General features: G+C 43.7%; 1 protein-coding gene across 1 annotated transcript in view; it reads right to left on the bottom strand.

The window, feature by feature from the left end:
- Window positions 1-22,708, bottom strand: part of PAM (peptidylglycine alpha-amidating monooxygenase) — a 272,140-nt gene extending 249,432 nt beyond the window's left edge. Inside the window, exon 1 of the mRNA XM_081089059.1 lies at window positions 22,610-22,708. The gene's annotated coding sequence lies outside the window, so the exon portion shown is untranslated. The remainder of the gene's footprint in view (window positions 1-22,609) is intronic.
- Window positions 22,709-23,100: the final 392 nt, after the last annotated feature.

Genomic DNA, 23,100 nt, shown 5'->3' with positions numbered 1-23,100 from the left:
TAGAGTTCAAAACCACAGTTATAAGGTTACTCAAGAATCTTCTACGAACCTCCGAGGAACTTAGTGAGACCTCCAAGGAACTTAGTGAGACCTTGAAGGATCTTAATGAGAATGCCAAAGAAATGGAAAAGGACCAATCAGAAATTAAACATACACTGACTGAAATTAAAAATAAAATACAGAGATCCAACAGCAGACTACAGGATCCCAAGAATCAAGTGAAAGATTTGAAATAAGAAGAAGCAAAAAACATCCATCCGGAAAAGCAAAACGAAAAAAGAATCCAAAAATATGAAGATAGTGTAAGGAGCCTCTGGGACAACTTCAAACGTACCAACATCCGAATTATTGGGGTGCCAGAAGAAGAGAGAGAGAGCAAGATACTGAAAGCATATTAAAAGAAATCATGACAGAAAACTTCCCCTACCTGATGAAAGAAATAGACTTACAAGTCCAGGAAGCGAAGAGAACCCCAAACAAGAGGAATCCAAAGAGGACCACACCAAGACACATCATAATTAAAATGCCAAGGGCTAAAGACAAAGAGAGAATCTTAAAAGCAGCAAGAGAAAAAGTTAGTTACCTACAAGGGAGTACCCATATGACTGTCAGCTATTTCTCAACAGAAACCATGCAGGCCAGAAGGGAGTGGCAAGAAATATTCAAAGTGATGAATAGCGAGAACCTACAACCAAGATTACTCTACCCAGCAAAGCTATCATGTAGAATTGAAGGTCAGATAAAGAGCTTCACAGACAAGAAAAAGCTTAAGGAGTTCATCACCACCAAACCAGGAATATATGAAATGCTAAAGGATATTCTTTAAGAAGAGGAAGAAGAAGAAAAAGGTAAAGATAAAAATTATGAACAACAAAGCAACAACAAATAAATACCTATCAACAAGTGAACCTAAAAATTAAGTGAGAATAAACTGGTGAATATAATAGAAGCAGGGGCATAGAAAGGGAGTGGACTGAATTCTTGGGGGAAAGGGGGTGTGGGGGGTGGGAAGAGATTGGACAAAAATCTTACACCTATGGATGAGGACAATGGCAGGGAGTAAGGGCATGGGGTGGGATGGGAACCAGGTGGAGGGGAGATATGGGGGGGAAAAAGAGGAACATCTGTAATAATCTGAACAATAAAGATTTATTAATTTAAAAAAAAATAACCTCAAGGTAGCATAGAACTGAGTTGAATAATGCTAAAAGTCTTTTAACAGTGATTCTTGAACATGATGCATATCAGAATCCATTAGGGAGTTTTCTGAGAATACATATGGTTGTGTCCCACCTCAATTTACTAAATTATAATTCACAAAGATTATATATATTTTTACAAAGCTTCCCAGATGCACAACGCTGATGCACAACACTAGTTAAAAATCAATGATCAGAAATAACAAGTGAGAGAAAAACTAATTGATTAAAAAATGATTAGAATGTACAAGTTACAAGTCATTATTGCTATTTTTCAAGCTCCAAAAATGAGATCAATGTGTTACTTGAAGAATAGACAGATACATCAATGGAGAATAAACTTATATACTTCCCAGGAATCGATGCCCTGATTCATATATGATAAAGAAAATTCACAAACCAGTGGAGAAGAAGTAGACTGTTCTTTAACTTGTTTCAAGTTAGGAGGGGATCAAGTTTTAATTATGCTTTACACTCTACACACACACACACACACACACACACACAACCAGGTGGGTTAAAAAACTAAAGAGGGAAGGAGAGGGATACATGGAAGTAGAGTGAAAAAGTGATTGAAAAAGAAAATGTAGGTCATTTTTACTAGATCACTTGAAAGAAGTAAAAAGGAAAAACAGACATGACCCCACAAGTTACGGGTAAATTAAAATACGAACGGTGCGTAAACAGAGTGGTTACAATACAGTAAGCATAGTACAACTTCATTCTATGTTTATCAATACATACATACTTTTAAGAAAACTAGAGGCCTGGTGCACGGATTCGTGCACATTGAAAGGAAATTAATTAGAAGGTGACCAGTGGTGCGGGACTGGGTGAGACAGGCTGGACATGCCCTGCAGCCAACCTCCCACTGTCCCTCCCTGGCTGACCGCACCTGGGGTGGCACCTGGGCTTGAAGGGTGTCTGTGGAGTAAGCGAAGTCCCTCCGGCAGGTGGGGTCCCTCGGCCTGGCCTGCGGGGATCGGGCCAAAACCAACAGTCCAACATCCCCTGAGGGGTCCCAGAATGCCAGAGAGCATTCTGCAAAGTTGCTGTCCCTTGGCAGCTCCTGCATTGAGCATCTGCCCCCTGGTGGTCAGTGCACATCATACCTACTGGCCAGTTGGCCAGATGCTTAGCCTTTTATATATAACTAGAGGCCCGGTGCATGAAATTCGTGCACTGGGGGATGGGGTTCCCTCAGCCAAGCCAGCCCCTCAGTCCGGGAGCCCTCAGTAGATGTCCTACTGATGGCCACAGTCTGGCAGCAGAGGCTTGATGCAGGCATCCCGTGTGTGTGTGTGTGTGTGTGTGTGTGCGTGTCTGCTGGGGGCCTGCCCCCAGCCACACCTGGGAGGAGCCCCTCTCTGTTGATCTCTCAGGCTCCTGGCCTCCACTGCATGTTGTACTCTCCCTTGAGCTGTGGCAAGGGTGGGGTGCCCTTTCCTGCTCTGGGATCACCGCGGCGACCCAGGGGCAGGTGCACACAGGGCCTGGCTGCAGGCTCCCCTTTCCCACTCGGGGATCGCAGCGGCGACCCACGGGGCAGGTGCACACAGGGCCTGGCTGCAGGCTCCCCTTTCCCACTCGGGGATCGCAGAGGCGACCCAGGGGCAGTCACACACAGGAGCTGGCTGCAGGCTCCCCTTTCCCACTCGGGGATCGCAGCGGCGACCCATAGGGCAGGTGCACACAGGGCCTGGCTGCAGGCTCCCCTTTCCCACTCGGGGATCGCAGAGGCGACCCAGGGGCAGGCGCACACGGAGACTGGCTGCAGACCCCCCTTTCCTGCTCCGTGATCACCGCGGCGACCCAGGGGCAGGCGCACATGGTGGCTGGCTAGAGGCCGCTCTTTCCTGCTCGGGGATCGCAGTGGAGACCCAGGGGCAGGTGCACACAGGCTGGCTGCAGGCCACCCTTTCCTGCTCGGGATCGCAGTGGTGACCCAGGGGCAGGCGCACATGGGGGCTGGCTAGAGGCCCCCCTTCCCTGGATCACTGGCAGGGGGGCAGGCAAAGACCGCTGGTTCTCCAATTCAGTGCCAGGGGCAGTGCCTCCTGGCTCTTGCCTACCGCCTGTGTTTCCAATCACCGTCCTTCCTCTATGGCCTCCCATCATTGCGCCTATGTATGCAAATTAACCGCCATCTTTGTTGGCAGTTAATTTGCATATCGCCCTGATTAGCCAATGGGAAGGGTAGCGGTCGTACGCTAATTACCATGTTTCTCTTTTATTAGATAGGATATAGATATAATTAAATGTTAACAGTAGTTGACTATGGCTGATATTTTTTTCTCTTAGTTTGTGTTTAGTTCCTTGATGTTATGTAATGAATTTGTACCACATTTTAATTTTTAATTATCTAGTTTTCAAAGCTATTTAATTAATTTGTTCTACTGATTTTTTTTCATATGATGGCAATTTGGGCACATAATGGGATAAGTTTAAAATTCTTCATGTGTTATAGTATTTTGTTCATCTTTTAAAAAGTTTTCCCTTAATTGTTGTTTCTTATTAATTTTCAGCTGCCTGAAAACTGCTACTCTGGCAGGTCATAATTATTTTTTTAATATGTTTTTATTGATTTTACAGAGAGAGGAATGGAGAGAGAAAAACATCGATGTTTTTACAACTGCAATTTTAAATAGAGAAGTCAAAGTATATATCAATAAGAAAGTGGCTTAAACAGTCTTCAATTCATAGAAGACTCCCATACCCCCCTGCCTCCTGTACCCACCCCGACTGGGGATAAAGCCCACAACCTGGCCATGTGCCCTGACCAGGAATTGAACAGGCAACCTTTCCGTGCACTGGACGATGCTCAACCAACTGAGCCACACTGGCCAGAGCCATAATTATTTTTTAAAGCCAGAATAACTATGTTCAATGATAAATGTCTAATCATGGCAATGGGCGTGACAATTAAGTATTCAATAAAAGAGACATATTAGAGCAAACCAAATTTGCCAGAAGGGGACGAGTGTATTTGGCACTCTGTCTGAACCACAGAGGGGACTCAGTAAATAACTGTGCAATGAATGAGCCAGAATAGGGTTGTTGACCAGCCTGTTACAAAAGATCAGCTGAAACAACCTGAATGCCCAAAACAGAGCTCTCAAAGCATTTTTCCTTGCAAAATGCATGCATCTTCTTGAAGATAAACCGGAAAGCTGAAGCACATAAAAGACACCATATTCCATCTGATCAGAGACACTACTAGACCTAAAAGCCTTTCTATTCCACCTGGAATTATCAAGATATTTAAAAAAACAAGAAAAATAGTTTTTAAAAGTCCTAAGGGTAAGACCTTATGCTAAGTGAAATAAGCCAGTCACAAAAAGACAAATACTGTATGATTTCAATTATACGAGGTATCTAAAGTAATGAAATTCATGGACTATCACACAGAACTATGGTCACCAGGGCTCGAGGGAGGAGGAAGCGGGAAGTTGTTATCTAATGGGGAAAGTTCTGGAGCTCTGTTGTACAACAGTGTAAATATACTTAACATTACTGAACTGTACACTAAAAAAGAGTTAAGATGGTGAATTATGTGATCTTTTACCACACTTAAAAGATAAATAAAATTTTTAAAGTAATAAAAAGGCTTCATATTACACCAAATGACCAATACTGAAGACCAGAGAATAATGTCATATTAACAGCCTTGTTTTAAAATTTTTTCTTCAGGCCAAATTCCATTCAACCAAATTATTTAGTCTGATAAAGTGGCATTTTAAATCAGTAGGCAAGAAATAATTATTCAATTAATGATACTGAATTAATTTGTATAATCTATATGTAATATACATTTAGATACTGATGACATATATAAAATTAAATCCAGAATTATTTAATTATAAAAGTTAAAATAGAATAAAAATGTAGGTAACTATCATCTCACCTCAGATTGAGAATATTTTTATAAAAATAAAAACAATGAAACAATTATCTTCAATAATTGAAATACCAAAATTTAAAAAAGATAATATCTGTTTTTTGAAAAAAACAAAACAACAGAAATAACCACATATAAAAACAGAAGTCAAAAATACTGAGAAAAGTGATTTGGAAAATATCTGACAATGAGTTAATACATAAATAGGTATTGTAAAGAACAAATAATACCTATAAGTGAAGAAGTCACAAAAGAATAAATAAAAATAATAAATGGCCAATAAACAACATGATAAACTGTACAACCTCAATAGTAATTAAAGCAATAACAAGAGCTACATCTACAAACTACTTTCCAATGTTATATGTTATACACCCAGTCTCTTATTTCATCTCCCCCAACTATCTGAGATACAAAGACAAATCTTCCCCTATTTTCCAGATGTCACAAACAGGTCACATTCCAAGGGGAGGTAGTCTTACTTCAGAGCCACTGTCTGAATCACTGCACTATGCTGCCTCCACAAATAAAAGCCAAAAAGGGTCCCTGTTCACTCCACCCAGTGTCATCCAGTCAGGCCTCAAACCAACCCCTCAAGTCAAAGCCCCACTGCCTGGTTTTTGCACGGCCTTCATACTAACAGTAAATGGTTTTTACAGTTTTTAATTGTTGGAAAGAAATAAAAGAATAATATTTTGTCATGTGAAAATTATATGAAATTTAAATTAAATAAAGTCTTATGTACTGTCTGCGGCTGTTTTCATGCTGTAATGGCAGAGCTAAGTCGTTGCAATAGGGACTGAATGAGGCCTGCAGAGCCTAAATATTTACCCCATTCAGCCCCTCACAGAAAATGTTTTCTGACTCCTGAAAGGGGATGTGGTAGGCTGGGCTCTCTTCCTACACTGGGACTGCAGATGGCAAATATAACATAAAGCAAGAACTTTACATCTACATACTTGTTAACCCAGTAATTTTAGTTTATCGTAGAGAAATGTAAAATTCACAGAAATTTTTATGTAAAACATATTTTGGCAGCAGTGTGAACCCAGGAAATCTGACTCCAGGTTCAATGCTCAGAGACAGGACTAGGAGTGAGGCCTACACTTAAATACTGATTCGAAAGGCAAAGAACAGCTTTTCAAATTTATCCTGTAACACCCATTAAAACTGTTATTCCCAAAGACCTATTATTCTGAACTATCAAATTACACCTTGAAATTATTACTACCGAGTTATATGACATATTTATTGAAGAAGACTTTTTTTTGGTTAAACCATATTAAACCACTGATATTCAAATGTTCATGATATGTTAATATCACGAAACAAAAGGTAGACCCAGATTAAACAAACTCCATCTTGAGTATGGATAAAACCAAAATTTAGTTTACTTTCAGCAAAATAACACATCGATCACATAAATTAATGTAATTACTTGAATTTTATTGGTTTTATAGTCTTGTTGGCATTTCATTTGTAAATCTGTCTTATAACTACACTAGTGTCCCAGTGCATGGACTGGTGCACATTGAAAGGAAATTAATTAGAAGGTGGCCGGAGGGGTTAGGCTTAGGGCGAGACTGGCCAGACATGCCCTGGAGCCAACCTCCTTCGATCCCTCTCTGGCCAGCCACACCTGGACAGCGCCACAGCTCGAAGGGCATCTGTGGAGTGAGCAGGGTCCCTCTGGCAGGTGGGCTCCCTCGGCCTGGCCTACAGCGGTCTGGCCAAAACCAGCTCTCCAACATCCCCTGAGGGGTCCCAGATTTTGAGAGGGTTGTTCTCGGGTGATGCACCCCGGAATCGGGCTCCCTCCTCTTTGGTCCAGGGTGCATCACCCAAGAACCGCCGCTGCCAAGTCACCACAGCTCAGCAGCTCCTGCATTGAGTGTCTGCCCCCTGGTCATCAGTGGGTGTCATACCTACTGGCCAGTTGGCTGGTCGCTTAGCCTTTCATATATATCAACTAGTAGCCCGGTGCACAAGAATTTGTGCACTCGGGGGTGAGGGTGAGGAGTGGGGCCAGACCCTTCAGCCCGACCTGCGCCCTCTGTCATGTTCCGGGACCCCGGCCACTCCTGGCCTAGGCACAGGCGTACAGGCTTGGGGCGGCCTGGCTCCCGAGGCCCCATTTTATCAAGAAAACAAAGTTGGCGTTAGTTACAGCCCTCACAGAACCCAATACACTGCATCTGTGCATAGAACTGCCTCGTTCATGTGCCTACTTCGCCCTACTGAATTACTAACATCTTGAGGACATAGCTCTGTCTTATCCTACTTCAACTTCAGTGCCTGGCCTGGTGTCATGGACCTGAGAGGGTTTGCTGAGTGAGTGAATGAGTGAGTGAATGATTGAATGAATGAGCAAGCAGCTAAGGGGCGGGAACTTCTGCCACGTTGCCATGGCAACGTGGCAGAAGTTCCAGCCCCACTCCTGGCTCCCTGAAGCCCAACCTAGGAAAATTCTCCCCTGCTCCCAGCGTCCTGGTGCCCCTCTCCTGGCTGCATACTGAATTACTAACATCTTGAGGACATAGCTCTGTCATATCCTGCTTCAACTTCAGTGCTTGGCCTGGTGCCATGGACCTGAGTGGGTTTGCTGAGTGAGCGAATAATGAGTGAGTGAATGAGCAAGTAAGTGAATGAGCAAGCAGCTACCAGCTGGGATAGTTCGCACTCTGCTCTGAGCTGCCTGACACAAACCCCGGGAAGTTCCCACCCTGCTCCCAGCGGCCCCACTCCCCTCTCCCGGCTGCATAGTTCATGCAGGGCAAAGGCTGCCTGAGTGTGCGTTTTGGCAAATCAGTGCATTAGCACCTGCCAGCCTGGGATCCCAGCGGAGGGCCATTTGTGGGCATGGCCAGTGGCAGATCATTGCATTAGCACCCGCCAGCCTCAGATCCCCTCGGGATGGACGTTTGTGGGGGTGGCTGGTGGCAGATCAGTGCGTTAGCACCCGCCAGCCCCGAATGCCATGGGAGGGCCGTTTGTGGGCATGACTGGTGGCAGATTGGTGCATTAGCACCTGTTGGCCAGGGATCCCCCCTGAGGGCCGTTTGTGGGCGTGGCCAGTGGCAGATCAGTGCATTAGCACCGGTCAGCCGGGGATCCCCGCTGGAGGGCGTTTGTGGGTGTGGCTGGTGGCAGATCAGTGCCTTCAGCTGGGGATCCCGTTGGGAGGGCCATTTGTGGGCGTGGGCGTGGCTGGTGGCTGATCCCTGGGGTCCCGCCGCCAGCCCTGGGTCTGTTCCCACACGGGCCACCTGCCACCCGGGTCGCAAATAGCAGGCCCGGATGGCAGCAGGGCAGGTGGGATGGCGCTGTCCCGCCCTGCCTGCAGTATGCAAATTAGCCGCCATCTTTGTTGGCGGTTAACCGCCATCTTGGCTGGTGATTAATTTGCATATCTCACTGATTAGCCAATGGGAAGGGTAGTGAAGTTACAGTTAATTACCATGTTTCTCTATTATTAGATAGGATTTCCTCCTCTCAGGATGTTAAAGGGTCACTCCCCGCCCCCATCTTTCCTCCCTTTGTGTTTCTGAGTTGAAAACTCTGAAAGAAGCCACTAGAGGCATAGGTACACAGTGCTTATGGGAAGGAGACAAAAATATGGTCACTACCAAGTTTGTTGTTCTCTCTCTCTCTCCATATATATATATGGAGAGAGAGAGAGAGAGAGAGAGAGAGAGAGAGAGAGAGAGAGAGAGAGAGAGAAGTGCTATAAACGTTGCTCCACATTGGAGTGTGTGTGTATGTGTGTGTGTGTGTGTGTGTGTGTGTAGGTAACATCATGACAAACATAATTGAGTCCAAGTGGAAATTAGGATGTTTTCCTTTGAAAGGGGCCGATATATATTTCACACGTTTGAGAACACTGTGGGTATCTCATGAACTGCATAAGCATCCTAGCACATAAATTTAAGGAAAAATTGCAGTCTCCTTCTGCTCTATCTCACAAGCTTACTTATTGATGGACAATAGCAGAGTACAACCACCGTGCTGAGGACGATGGCAAAAGAAAGACCATTTTCCCATACCTTCACATTCCAAACAAAGTGAATTTTGTGTCTCAAGTTTTGGTAAAATGGGGCTACTGGTTTATTCTGAAGAGTTATAGAAAGCATTAGAAATATTCTAGGTGCAGTATCCAACATATAATAATAATAATACCTAATGTTTAGATACTAAGCATTTAACCATGTGGCCAGGCATTTGGTATGCATTTTATATGCATATAACATTTTATATGCATCACCTCAAAGAATAATGACAACCACCACACTATATGAAACAGGTACTAGCATATTCTGTTTGAAAGATGATCAAGCTAAGGCACTGAGAGGTTCAGGTCTGGTAGCTAGTAAGAGGCTGAGCCAAGAACTGACCCAAATGTCTAAAGCCAGGAAGCTGGTGTTCTTCTCTACATAAAACTACCTCAATAAATGGAAGCACTTATTATGATACTGATGTCCACATTTTACAAAATGAGAACACATAAACATTTCTTTTAAACCCAGTCACAGACCTCCTAGTGCACCACAGCCTCCAAGGGGGCCTCTGAGCCACGCGGGTCATAAACCTTTCCAGAATTCCTATTTTTCAATGGGCATTATTAGGCTTCTCTCTATAAAATCTGGGGCATACAGTGTAACTTTGTTTGTGAAAGGCTTCAAAATTCTAGCTGACAGCAGTGTAAACATCAATTTCCTTCTCTCAGGATGCTAAAGGGTCACTCCCCGCTCCGGTCTTTCCTCCCTTTGTGTTTCTGAGTTGAAAACTCTAAAAGAAGCCACAACTAGAGGCAGAGGTACATAGTGCTTATGGGAAGGAAACAAAAATATGGTCACCACCAAGTTTGTTGTTCACATTTAAAAATGCTTCGTTAACATTATAAAGTTGATGAGTTTAAATCCAAGAACGGTTATTGCTTTAAAAAGTAAAACTACTTTCTTCCCATTTTCTGTTTCCCCGATTGAGAGTGTGGCACTAACAAAGATTTTCAATTTCATTCTGACCTGGCAAGTGGGTTTATTTTCATATTTAAAAGGCATCTGATATGGTAATTAAAATAGAACTCTAATACTTAGAAATGGAAAAAATAATTATTGGGTGATATAGTTCCCAACCACCCTTAGAACTTATCCCCCTCGAATTGAGCACCAGTAGTTTCCTCTTATTAGTGGAGGATACATTCCAAAGCCCCAGAAAATGCCTAAAACTGAGGATAATAATGAATGCTTTATACACTATGCTTTTTCCTATGCATACATTCCTATGATAAAGTTTAAGTTATCAGGTAGGCACAGTAAGAGTTTAATAATAACTAAAAATAAAATGGAATAATTATAGCAATATACTGTAATAAAAGGTGTGTGTGTGTGTGTGTGTGTGTGGTCTCTCTCAAAATACCTTATTGGACAGTAGTCACCCTTCTTGTGATGTGAGATACAGTGCCTGATGAGATTACGTGAAGTGAGTGACGTAAGCATTGTGACAAAGTGTTAGGCTACTATAAGTGATACTGTTCTAACAATCTGGTTATTATTAACAAGAAAGGACTAACGGGAAGACTAGATAAAGTAGACATGCCACGTACACAGCTTTGCCAGGAGGCTGCAGTTAACATTCTCCAGGTCTGCTCCCCACAGATCACTGGGGGAAGGGACTGGACCATAGACACATGCAATAGGCACAGAGTCTGCGTGATGTGGGAAGGTGCTTATTTGTCAGTCACACCTGGGAACAAGTCAGTGGCCACTGAAGAGTGAATATTTAAACTCTTGGGCAAAGGAGCACTCTCTTGACTCTCTCTCTCTCTTGCAGCTTGCCCCTGGCCCCTGGCCACTTTGCTGGGTGAAGGGGTAAAGGTCAAGCAGTAAATTTTTCACACACAAAAAAGCCCACATAAAGATTATATGAATAAGCACATGGTTTGCATATTTTTCCCATTCACATCAGTACAATAACTGAACACGCTATTAAAATTTGGAAGAAAAATTATTGGGTGTTAGTGCTTCTCTTGGTTGGCCCTCTCGGCTCTAATTTATACCAATTTTAAATTAACAGGACTTGCAAAACTCTAAAATAAATATGTATGAACATTCAGAATTTCATACAAATATTTTTATATACCAGAAAAAATATAAGGAATTCATTTTACCAACTGGATATGTAAGAGCATGTTTTCTGTATGACATAGGGCAAAATAAGTGAAATACTTGGTAAAAAAAAAAAAAAAAAATCTCAGTAATTTACCTCTACAAATCATTCTAGTAGCACAGTGTCTGTGATTACCCTTCCCTGTATTTGTATTGAATCAGGGTGTTATGGGTTGAATTTTGTGCCTTAAAAAGATGTTACAGTCTTAACTTCTAGTACCTGTGAATACGACCTTATTTGGGAATAGGATCTCTGCACATAAACAAATTAAGGTTAGGCCATTAGGATCGGTTGCAATCCAATGACTTTATTCTTATAAAAAGGAAAAAGTTGGCCACAGAGACATAGAGGGAAGGCAGTGTGAAGACCCAGAAAGAATGTCATCCACAAGCCAAGGAACGCCTGGGGCTAAGAGGAATGGCACAAATCTGCCCTCACAGCCCTCAAAGGGAGCTGTGACAAAAAATAAATTTCTGTTGTTCAAGCCATCCACATTGTGGTATTTTGTTACTGCAGCCCAGGAAACTAGTGCACATGCTGTGGACTGAGTTGTCCCAAGCTTGCATGGCTTGGCTAAAAGCTCAAGAAGCCTCACAGAATTCCTGCAGCACACATGTGATCCCACGCTGTATGAATTAGTGTGAAAAAAACCTGCAGTTCAGAGGAAGATCTAAAATATTAAATACAATGTCTTGCATGTGTTGAAAACATGTTCTCTGTGTTCTACTTCATTTATTTCTCAACTACACCATAAATGAAATAGGGCAGGGGTGGGCAAACTTTTTGACTCGAGGGCCACAATGGGTTCTTAAACTGGACCGGAGGGCCGGAACAAAAGCATGGATGGAGTGTTTGTGTGAACTAATATAAATTCAAAGTAAACATCATTACATAAAAGGGTATGGTCTTTTTTTTTTTTTAGTTTTATTCATTTCAAATGGGCCGGATCCGGCCCGAGGGCCGTAGTTTGCCCAGGGCTGAAATAGGGGATACTTATAATCATCTTACTGACAAGGACAGAGAGTTGAATATTTTGGCCAATGCATACATATACACATGGCAGAGCTAGTATAGGTGCCAACTCTCTTCTAGGGAGAAAGAATGCAATCATAAATAATTTTAACTTGGAACAACAGTGGCCCTTTAAAGTAGTGCCTCTTCAGGGACTCTCATAGCCAGTTAGCCTGGAGGTCAAATCACGCCCGGTATTGCCGACAACAATCAAGGCTTAACTACAACAAGACTGTGCACAAAGACCACTAGGGGGTGCACCAAGAAAGCATAAAAAAATGCAGAGACAAAGAAACAGGACAAAACTGTCAATGGAGGATATTGAGTTCAGAACCACACTTTTAAGGTCTCTTAAGAACTGTCTAGAAGCCACCGATAAATGTAGTGAGATCCTCAAGAAATCTAATGAAACCCTCGATGTTATGATAAAGAACCAACTAGAAATTAAGCATACACGGACTGAAATAACGAATACTATACAGACTCCCAACAGCAGGCCAGAGGGCGCAAGAATCAAGTTATAAAGATTTGAAATGCAAAGAAGCAAAAAACACCCAACCAGAAAAGCAAAATGAAAAAAGAATCCGAAAATACGAAGATAGTGTAAGTAGCCTCTGGGACAGCTTCAAGCATACCAACATCAGAATTATAGGGGTGCCAGAAGATGAGAGAGAGCAAGATATTGAAAACCTATTTGAAGAAATAATGACAGAAAACTTCCCCCACCTGGTGAAAGAAATAGACTTACAGGTCCAGGAAGCACCGAGAACCCCAAACAAAAGGAATCCAAAGAGGACCACACCAAGACACATCATAATTAAAATGCCAAGAGCAAAAGACAAAGAGAGAATCTTAAAAGCAGCAAGAGAAAGAAACTCAGTTACCTACAAGGGAGTACCCATACGACTGTCAGCTGATTTCTCAACAGAAACTTTGCAGGCCAGAAGGGAATGGCAAGAAACATTCAAAGTGATGAATACCAAGAACCTACAACCAAGATTACTTTATCCAGCAAAGCTATCATTCAGAACTGAAGGTCAGATAAAAAGCTTCACAGATAAGGAAAAGCTAAAGGAGTTCATCACCACCAAACCAGTATTATATGAAATGCTGAAAGGTATCCTTTAAGAAGAGGAAGAAGAAGAAAAAGGTAAAGATACAAATTATGAACAACAAACATGCATCTATCAACAAGTGAATCTAAGAATCAAGTGAATAAATAATCTGGTGATCATAATAGAATCAGGGACATAGAAAGGGAATGGACTGGACTATTCTCGGGGGGAAAAGGGGTGTGGGAGATGCGAGAAGAGACTGGACAAATATCGTGCACCTATGGATGAGGACAGTGGGTGGGGAGTGAGGGCGGAGGGTGGGGCAGGAACTGGGAGGAGGGGAGTTATGGGGGGAAAAAAGAGGAACAAATGTAATACTCTGAAAAATAAAGATTTAATTAAAAAAAAAAGAATTGTAAAAAAAAAAATAAAAAAATAAAGTAGTGCCTCTTCAAGTGACTCAGGAAGAAAAAAATTATAGCCCATAAACTGATCCAGTGATCAAGGTAGGATGGAATAAATTGAAAAAACAAACAAACTGGTAGACCAGGTAACTCATAACTTGTGAGCCTGGCCTTGAAGAAAGAGAAGTAGACTAATAGTCCGGAAAGAGGCACCAAGGTGACAAATGTAACACCCAGGTGATGAATGTAACAGCAAGGAGAAAAACAATAAATTACAGTAGAAGGCCTATACAGAATTGGAGGAAGGCCTTTGACTGACTGACTGGAGAAGTTCAGTGAGGTTTGTTTTGGGAAATGCAATTAATATAAGGAAAGGGCCCTTCCACTGAGCTGATCAAAAGGTCACCACAGACCTGATGGACTCGGGGCTATCGCTGTCAGTTCTTTAGCAGGGTGCCAAGTGATGAAAGAAGCTCTTCCAGCCGCAATGTTAAAAATAGTGCAGTGGCAGAGCCATCTGGGATTATGGCTGGTGCAGTATGTGGTTAGGACTAAAGAGAATATAATGAATCTCTTCAGATGCTTTAAGCTTCAACTACTGGAAGGCATCCTTGACGCCTGTCTTTCTTCCCTCCTTTCCGTATTTGCAAGTATTCTTGGTATTCTTTGAGGGTAAGGTGTCCTTTTCCAGCCTCAAGACCTTGCACTTGTTCCCTCTCCCCCTTCTTCATTTGGGTCTTTGCTGAAATACTACTTCTTCAGAAAGGTCTTTCTTAACTACCCTGAAGAAGAGGACACTCCTCTGTCATTCTCCATCCCCTCCGATGGCTTCGCTTTCTTTATAGGACTTATTTTCATCTAAACGGGAAAAGAATGGGCCAAGACAGTCTCTTTCATTAAAGAAATAGACAAGCACCAGTTTAAGCCATTTGGTAAAACTATATAGTTATGAGTAAGGTAATGACAGCAACTAGGTGAAAGGTTACATTGACATATCCTATTAACAACTCCTTGACTCATCAGTCTCCCTGGGAACATTTATCTACGCAAGGAAACCATTCAAACTTTCCTACTTGGCACTTCACTTTATAAAAATTCTCCAAAAAGTCTTTCGTCCCCTGGAAAATGTTTTAAAGACATTTCACTGTGGTCGATTAGGCATACAGTAATAGCTAAGTGAAGCAAGGGCCATGGAGGAAAGGGTGTATGATAGGAAGAACTCACTTTGCTCCCGATTAAAGTCACTCATGTGCAACTTGAGGAAACCTGCACTGAAACATTCTGAGCACCACAGGGAATCACAGGTTAAAGGCGAGGCCGAATCTGTAACCTTCATTGTTACTGTTTTAATCACCTAACACTGGAATCTATGTTCTAGTGGGGGCTAATTCTAAGTTCGGGGGGGAGGGGGCTTATTTTTGTTTGTTTGTTTGTTTCTTTCTTTCTCTCAGGCTTCTTTTAAAATAAGATGTAACACTGACAAGCATGAAAAGCAATCAAGTATCATTTGCTTTCACTTGAACCCATCAGTGACTCATGCAATAAGCAGCAAGGCTCCTGCGTTTGTTTCTGAGGTCACACCAACAACTTCCACTCCATACTCCAGTTTTACTGGAGCCAGTTTTCCAAAGCTGATTTACTACACCCTGCCTGAGAAAGGACTGCATGAAACCGGTGAAAATTCTGATCTTCAGAAATACAACAGACAATGGTTATTTCCAATTTCATGCTGTTTGTATGAAGAGAATGGAGGCACAGGGAAAGAACTGTGCCAAACACAATTGAAAGAAAAAACTGAAAGCAGGCTGAACAATTGAAGTTACCAGATTTGGTCAGCGAACAGGAGAGGGGAGACTGTAGGGGGGCGGGGGGGGGGGGGGGGATAACCAAGCTTTTTCACCCCTACAGAAGTAAGATATTAAAATTCACAATTTAAAAAAAAAAAAGACATTTAGCAAAGTAGCACTGAAGCACTAAACGGAGTGAAACCTCACTAATGAGAAATGTATACAAGGGACTGACTCTACATTGGTTCAAATACTAACAGCACATGAGTCTGGCTCTCTCAGAATTTGCTGAAATTGAAGAAGTATCTATGTAAATAGGTTTCTTGATGCAACTGGTAGTACAAACAAGAAGTATATGTTTAACCCACACAAGTTTTCTTTAAACACCATAGAATCCTCCAGTTACATGCAAACAATCATCCTGCTACTTAGAAATTAACATATCTCTTTACACAAGTTCCCCTCAAAGACTTCTAAAAGATAGCATCCTTAGCAGGGTCTGAGTTATGTATGTTAGCACTTAAAAATAATAACTTCAACTTTCAAACTATTCTAAAATTCAGATTTGTAAAAACCTCTAATTAGTCTTCACGTAAATAAACTTACTGCACTAGAAATACTAGTAAGTACTATTTTAAAGCAAATTCCTTTGTCACAGGTAAATATAATTCTTAATATCTAAAGTTTCTGTTAAAGCTCTTTCAGCCATGGAAATAGATGGCTGTAGTACACTTCTTCAATAAGGGCCTCCCCCTTCATTTTAAAAAATCTCTACCGCCATCCTTTATTTTACTTACTAGAGGCCCGGTGCATGAAATTCGTGCAGGGGAGGTGGGGGGGGGGGGTGTCCCTCAGCCAGGCCTGCATCCTCTCCAATCTGGGACCCACAGGAATCGGGCCTAAACCAGCAGTCGGACATCCCTCTCACAATCCAGGACTGCTGGATCCAAACCGCTCACCTGCCTGCCTGCCTAATTGCCCCTAACTGCTTCTGCTTGCCAGCCTGATCACCCCCTAACCACTCCCCTGCCAGCCTAATTGACGCCTAACTGCTCCCCTGCCAGCCCGATTGCCCCCAACTGCTCTCCCCTGTCAGCCCGGTCTGCCCTCCCCTGTGGGCCTGGTTGCCCCCAACTGCCCTCCCCTGCCAGTCCAGTCACTCCTAACTGCCCTCCCCACTGACCCGGTCATCCCTAACTGCCCTCCCCTGCAGGCCTGGTCCCACACAATGGCCCTCCCTCCCCACAGGCCTGGTCGCCCCCAACTGCCCTCCCCTGATGGCCTGATTGCCCACAACTGCCTTCCCCTGCTGGTCATCTTGTGCGAGGGCGTGATGGTCAATTTGCATATTACCGCTTTATTATATGCTTTATTATATAGGATGTTATAACTACTGACTAAGCAGTCAACCTCACATTCAATGCAGGCAAAAAAATAAAACATAAACAAACTGCCCTCTGTGGCTGCAGCTGCTTTTGGCTGGGCCTATAAAATGACAGAAATAATGATAGAAACTATGTTGTGCTTTCACTTCCTAGTACTTATGATCTATGCCCTCCCCAAAAATGAGATTCCCCCTTGTGACAGGGAAACGGACCTGCTGCTTTTATTGTTTCTTGGCAGTCCTGCACCTCTACTGTGAAAATTGTGCTTTCCAGTACGACTTTTTCTTTTTTTCTTTTTGAGCCCAGTTCCCTCTTGTCTCGAGGCTGACCTCTTAAACTCCCTGAACAGGAGCCATTTGGAAATCGTGTTGCTGCCCTCCCTCCTTTCTGTGAGTTCAGGCAGCACAGCTGGGCTGCAGCAGGCCCTGCGTGGGTGCTGCTGGACTGGTCCCGCTCCAGGATCGCGCTGTGAATGTGCCGCTCTTGTCCTTTTATGTTAAGCATGGCTGGCAGACGAGGTGAAGACAGTGTTCGGAAGTTCAAGCTCCTCTGGGCACAGATCCTAATCTCAGTCACACATGATTTTGAGGAAAGCCACCTAGATGTGGGACTTCTGTTGCCACATGGCCCCAGTCTGCTCAGTCTCCAAACTGACACTGTAGATGCTTTTCTACTCGTTCCCTCCCCGCCCCCTCCCCCCCCCCCCCCACAGGCCTGAACTAAATACTGTACTGGTTATCCAAACTGAAATATTCCCTTTACATAAAGGAACGCCTGTGAACCTAACACAAAAACAGGCATCATTTTTATGGTGTCAAAATCAACCAGCTCTACTCACCCAAGAACACACGAGAAAATCTAAACCTTTGTCCAGCAACATCTGATAGAACTTTCTGCAAGGATGGAAATGCTCTATCACGGCTTTGCCACTGCAGTAGCCACTAGCCACATATGGCTATTAAGTACACGCAATGCGGCTAAGGTGACTGGGGAATGAACATTTTCTATTTTAATTAATTCACACTTAGACATTGTAGCTAGTGGCTGTAAAGGATATTAGAGTTTACCCTACTTGCAAGTGAACAAATAAGCATGCCACAGCTTCATGGACGCTGGGAGAAGACATGGAATTCCTGGGGCAGAGACAAAAGACTACATTACTCACAGAAACAGTAGCAGGAGTATTAGCATACTTGTACTATTTCTCTGAAGCCTCATTCCAATAGTATGATGTGAAGAAGGGTAGGTGACATCTACACACTAAATGATTTGCATTACAGAAGGGGAACCTAGCTTAGAGTACCCAAATCTTTTCCACTAGACAGGAAGCCTACTTGCCCTTTGCTCCAGAGGAAAAACGACCTCTATTTTCCAAGGTTGTCTGCTGTGTAAGTGTCCTTGGACAGTTTAGAATGAAAGCAGTCAGTGCCTCTGCAATGCCTCTGCTCACAGAAACCTGAGTGATTAGCGGAGAACTATCTTCAACGGTGGGTGCATCATACATATCTCCGAAACCCACCCCTCTCTCTCTATCCTGCTCAAATACCTGGCTTTTAGCCATATTTAGTTCTTGCTCAGATAATTACAATAGTTTCCTAAATGGTTATCACCACAGTCTGTTCCCAGGCATTCTGATTCTCCATACAGTAGCCAGAATGTACCTTGTAAACACAAATCTCAAAATGTCACTCTTGTTTCAGTTTTTGATGTCACCCGCTGCTTTCAGAATTAACCCAACCCTCCTCAGCCAGCTTCACAGGCCCTGAATGACATAGCTCTGCCCATACCTGTGGGCACTTCCTTTGCCTCCTCTTCTAAGATGCATTCTTTTAGGCACATTAAACCTTTTTTATTTCCTTAAATGCAGAGGTCATAAAGTGGTGGCGCTGGGTTGAATTCCAACTACCAATTGGCTCAGACAATCATTTAAAAAGCATTTGGGCCATTTCACGCTTTAGGAGATTTCACTTTTGTAAAAAATGAATTTTAAGCTCTTCTTTAAAAATCATGGCATCTGGCGATACCTGGCCTGCAACCGAACCTGACAATACTTGGCTGGAACTGAGTATCTACTGTTCCTTTAGACCAGCGGCTCTCAACCTGTGGGTCGGGGGTCGAACGACCCTTTCACAGGGGTCACCTAAGACCATCGGAAAACACATATATAATTACATATTGTTTTTGTGATTAATCACTATGCTTTAATTATGTTCAATTTGTAACAATGAAATTGGGGGTCACCACAACATGAGGAACTGTATTAAAGGGTCGCGGCATTAGGAAGGTTGAGAACCACTGCTCTGGACAAAGCCTGGGTTCTCCAGGTTGCCACGCTGCTCTCTCCTATGACCATTTATTTATTCTTTTTATGTTATTTACCTGACTCCCATCCGAATGTATCCCGCTCTGTTCCCCTTGGTCTGGAACACCATTCATTCTCCAACTTCTTCACCTGCTGTCACTTATTCTTCAAGTCTGAGTGTATTCATGGGAAGTTTTCTCTGACTACCACCAACCCTAATTAGGATGGCATGGTGCACCACATGACAGCCATCCATCCAGGGGCCTATCATCCATCCCACCTGTCTTCTGTGGTTCTCTGCTTTACCCCCTCATGGCACAAAGCACATAAAATTGCAATTTTCTGTTCTCTCCCCAGACTTCTAGAGCATAAGAGAGTGACTCTGTCTTGTACACCATTTACACCAGTGCATAGAAAGAGGCCCAAGAACACATAGGAGGAGCTCAATAAATACTTGGTAAATAAATACATTACACAAAAATTAGCTGAGAAGTTGACAATTCAAAATATTTCGGATGTGAGTGTTTGTTTATGTTTTTATGTATTTTTTTTTTAATTTGGGCATTTAAAATGTCATCCCCCCACCCTCAAGAAACTGAAATAACTACTTGAGTAGTAAACACATAATAAACAACCGGCAATATGTAAGCACTTCATATCAATTAGTTCATTTAATCATAACAACAGTCCTTTGAGCTAAGTACGCCTATTATTTCCATTTTGGATACGAGGAAACTGAGGGCGTGGGAGGTTAAGTAACTTACACAGGGTTATACGAACAGTAAATGCCTGGGCAGAACTCCAACCTAGCCCATTAGAACCTGAAGCCAAAATTTTTAGCTATATACATTTATAAATGTGAGATTTTAAATGTGGCCTGGATAAAAGACCACATATAAAAGGAGAAGCTATAGAACTATTTACTAGGCAATCGAAATTATAGTTCCACTCCTGCCACTAACTAGCTAGCTGTTGAACCTTAGATAAGATGGTCTTATTCCCAAATCAGTACAGAAACTTGTAGAAGATAAAGATGACCGAAACTTCTCTCAAGAGACTTCAGAGTACATGACACCAACACCTACTTTATTCAGAGCCCTTTTTAAAGCTATTTGTATGTGCTTTTAACAATTAACTTCTATTGGCTAAAGGAGTCAAAGGGGTAAAGAAAGTTCTTATACATGAAAGAAGCTTTCTGGCTTACTATTCTTATTATACCAAACCACACGGTTTCCAGGGCAGTGACGGGATCTTTAATCTCATTTCACAAAGAGGAAAACAAAGATTCAGAGCAATAGGCCAAGTGTGATGTTAACTTCACATTCCTCACCTGCCCCTCAAAATGCCTTGTTTCACCATGTGAGCTGAATCAAAGTTCTCAAAGCCCAGTAGTGTGTATAATAAAGACCAAGAAATTCTACACATATCCAACAGATGGATGGATTCTTCAAATGAGCAGGAAAAGAATCAGAGATGTCACTGAGTTACAACACATACAACCTGATCCGGTTAACCTTTTCCAGGTGGAATTCTTGCCCATCCTTGCGCCAAGCCAGATTTTATTTTTAATCGCTAAGAGCAAAACAAAACTAAAAACTCTCACTAAGAATCTTTTAAGTCAAACTTCCAGAGTCAATCCAGGGTCTGTCAGCCCATTAAGGATTCAAGTTTCAACTTATTGAAAATAATACATTCAACCTCTATTTTTTCTATGCATTATAACATAATTTCAGTTTTCAAGGAGTGGAGAAAAAATTGCACCCATAAATTGACTTATTACCTTAAGTTAGAACGGCAATTTCTACAGCTTTCAACACTGTTACCAAATCATACATGTATGAATGTTCTTCTGAGCTTTCGTTCTAAAAATAAAGACTTTATTTCCAAGTATGCCTCTCGTTTTAAGTAGAAGCATCTAAAATTTTATTTCAGAAAACACGAGCTTAGCTAAACGTAGTATTTGTTCACTCTATTAAGTAGATTCACTACATAATGATCTGACAGGGCCTTCAGTAATATATTCTTCCCATCATTCTACTTGCCACATGTAGTCATTAGAATATACTTAATGTTCATAAAAACATGAAATAAACATATAGTCTCTAAGTTAGATTGGAAGTCCCTTTAGACTTTGAGTAAGGAAGATATTCTAGATTTACCTTTAAAGGTGCAACACTGCACAATACAGGAACTCATGAACTGTCTACTAAATCAGGAGTTCATGAAAGGACTTAACTATTTAATATCAAGTCTAAAGCTGACTTCATTAGTCCGCTTACTAAAGCTGACTTTATTAGTCCACTTTCTTCATAGAATAATTAGGATAGTGCTAAGAATGCCTATGCCTGTGATTTTAAATTGAAAAGTTTACAAATGACAGGGCACGTGCTGGTTGTTTGAGCTAAATAGCCGAGGTTTACAAAAATGAAGGTCTACTTCCTGGGTTGTTTAAAATTTAAAGCAAATTCAAATTTGCACTGAAGATGGAGAAGAGATAGTAAAGATTGGTAAACACCTGGAGCAAACACCTAATAAGTCTGATTCTTTCCAAACACTGGGGCCAATATTGATCTTCTGCGATTTGAATTCCTGTAACCATAGAAAGATGCAAGGTCCAGCTTTGAACACAGAATTAGGTGGGGAATAGATGATTTCAATACTAATGACCGGGTTCAGAAACAGGAGTCTTTTATCCCAACAAAGCTACTGACCAAATCAGGTAGAGGCATCTAAGCAGAAGGATCTGACCTCAGAGGATTAGAACACAGGACCCGTCATCAGGCAACTTTAGAAGACCAGAGACCGTGGTCAAATCAACTTTAGCGACCAGATACTTAAGTCATTCCACTGGATAGTTGGTTACAACAACCCTCAGCATGGGCAGAGCAGGCGCGCATTTTGCAGCCAGGAACATAGAGGGGCCAAAAGGCCATATTAGTGGGAAGGAGACTGAAGCAGGACAGAAATCCCAGTTTAACTCCGAGTGGTGGATACTTTCCATCCTGCCTCTGCGATCGCCCTGGGCCGGCACGTTACACTCCAAGGCTGGCAAAAGGGCAGGAAGGGGAGCAGAGCCGGCAAGGACTCGAGGCGAGGAGGACAGGACGGGAGAGTCACCCCTCGCGAGCTGGTCCAGGCCGAGCTGGCGGTGCGAGGGGTCAGAGAGAGGTTCGGGCAGCGCGAGGAAGGCTCGGTCCCGCCACCCTCCCTGGCCGCGCCGCTGGATCCCCGCGACCCGAGCAGCCCGGGAGGAAACCACCACCGCCTCTGGCGCCGGGCACCGCGGGAGCGGAGGCGGCAGCAGGATCCCCGTCCCGGCCCCGCATCTGCCCAACTTGCTGACCCCCCTTCCGCCTTCCCACCCTCACCCTCGCCCTGCCCGCCCCGCGGCGGCGACACCCACCTGCGCGGCCGCGGGCACTGGCACCGCCGGGACGGAAGCCCGAGCCTGCGGGCGGCGGAGCGGAGCGGGGCGCGGCGGGCGGAGTTAGTTGGCGGCTCGGGCTCCGGGGCGGGGACAGGCTGAGCACGCGGCGCTCCCTCCCCCCGGCGCGCGCGGCCCCACCCCGTCCGCCGCTGGCCCCGGACTCCCCGGGACAGCTCCCCCGCCCTCCCCCGGGAGGCGCCGCGGCGCCCGGCCCGCCCCGCGCTCGGCGCCACCGCCCCTGCCACCCGGCTCGGTGGCCGCGGGGCTGGGAACGGGGTCCCCGCGGGGCCCCCTCCTAGCCGCTTCCCGGGCTTTGGACTCACGTGCGCGCAGGAGGTGGCCAGGAGCTGGAACTCCCGCCCGGGAGCCCCAGGGAAGGGGGTGGAGGCCGGGCCTGAAAGTCTGTCTCCCTTTGCTCCGCCCCGGTCCCGCGTCCCGACATGTAACCCTGCGAGGTGGCCGCGCCG

This window comes from Myotis nattereri (genome assembly GCF_964212035.1).
Source record: "Myotis nattereri genome assembly, chromosome: 4".
In the NCBI taxonomy this organism is placed as follows: domain Eukaryota; kingdom Metazoa; phylum Chordata; class Mammalia; order Chiroptera; family Vespertilionidae; genus Myotis; species Myotis nattereri.
Note: the sequence above shows the minus strand (reverse complement) of the source record. Positions and strands in the feature narration are given on the sequence as shown.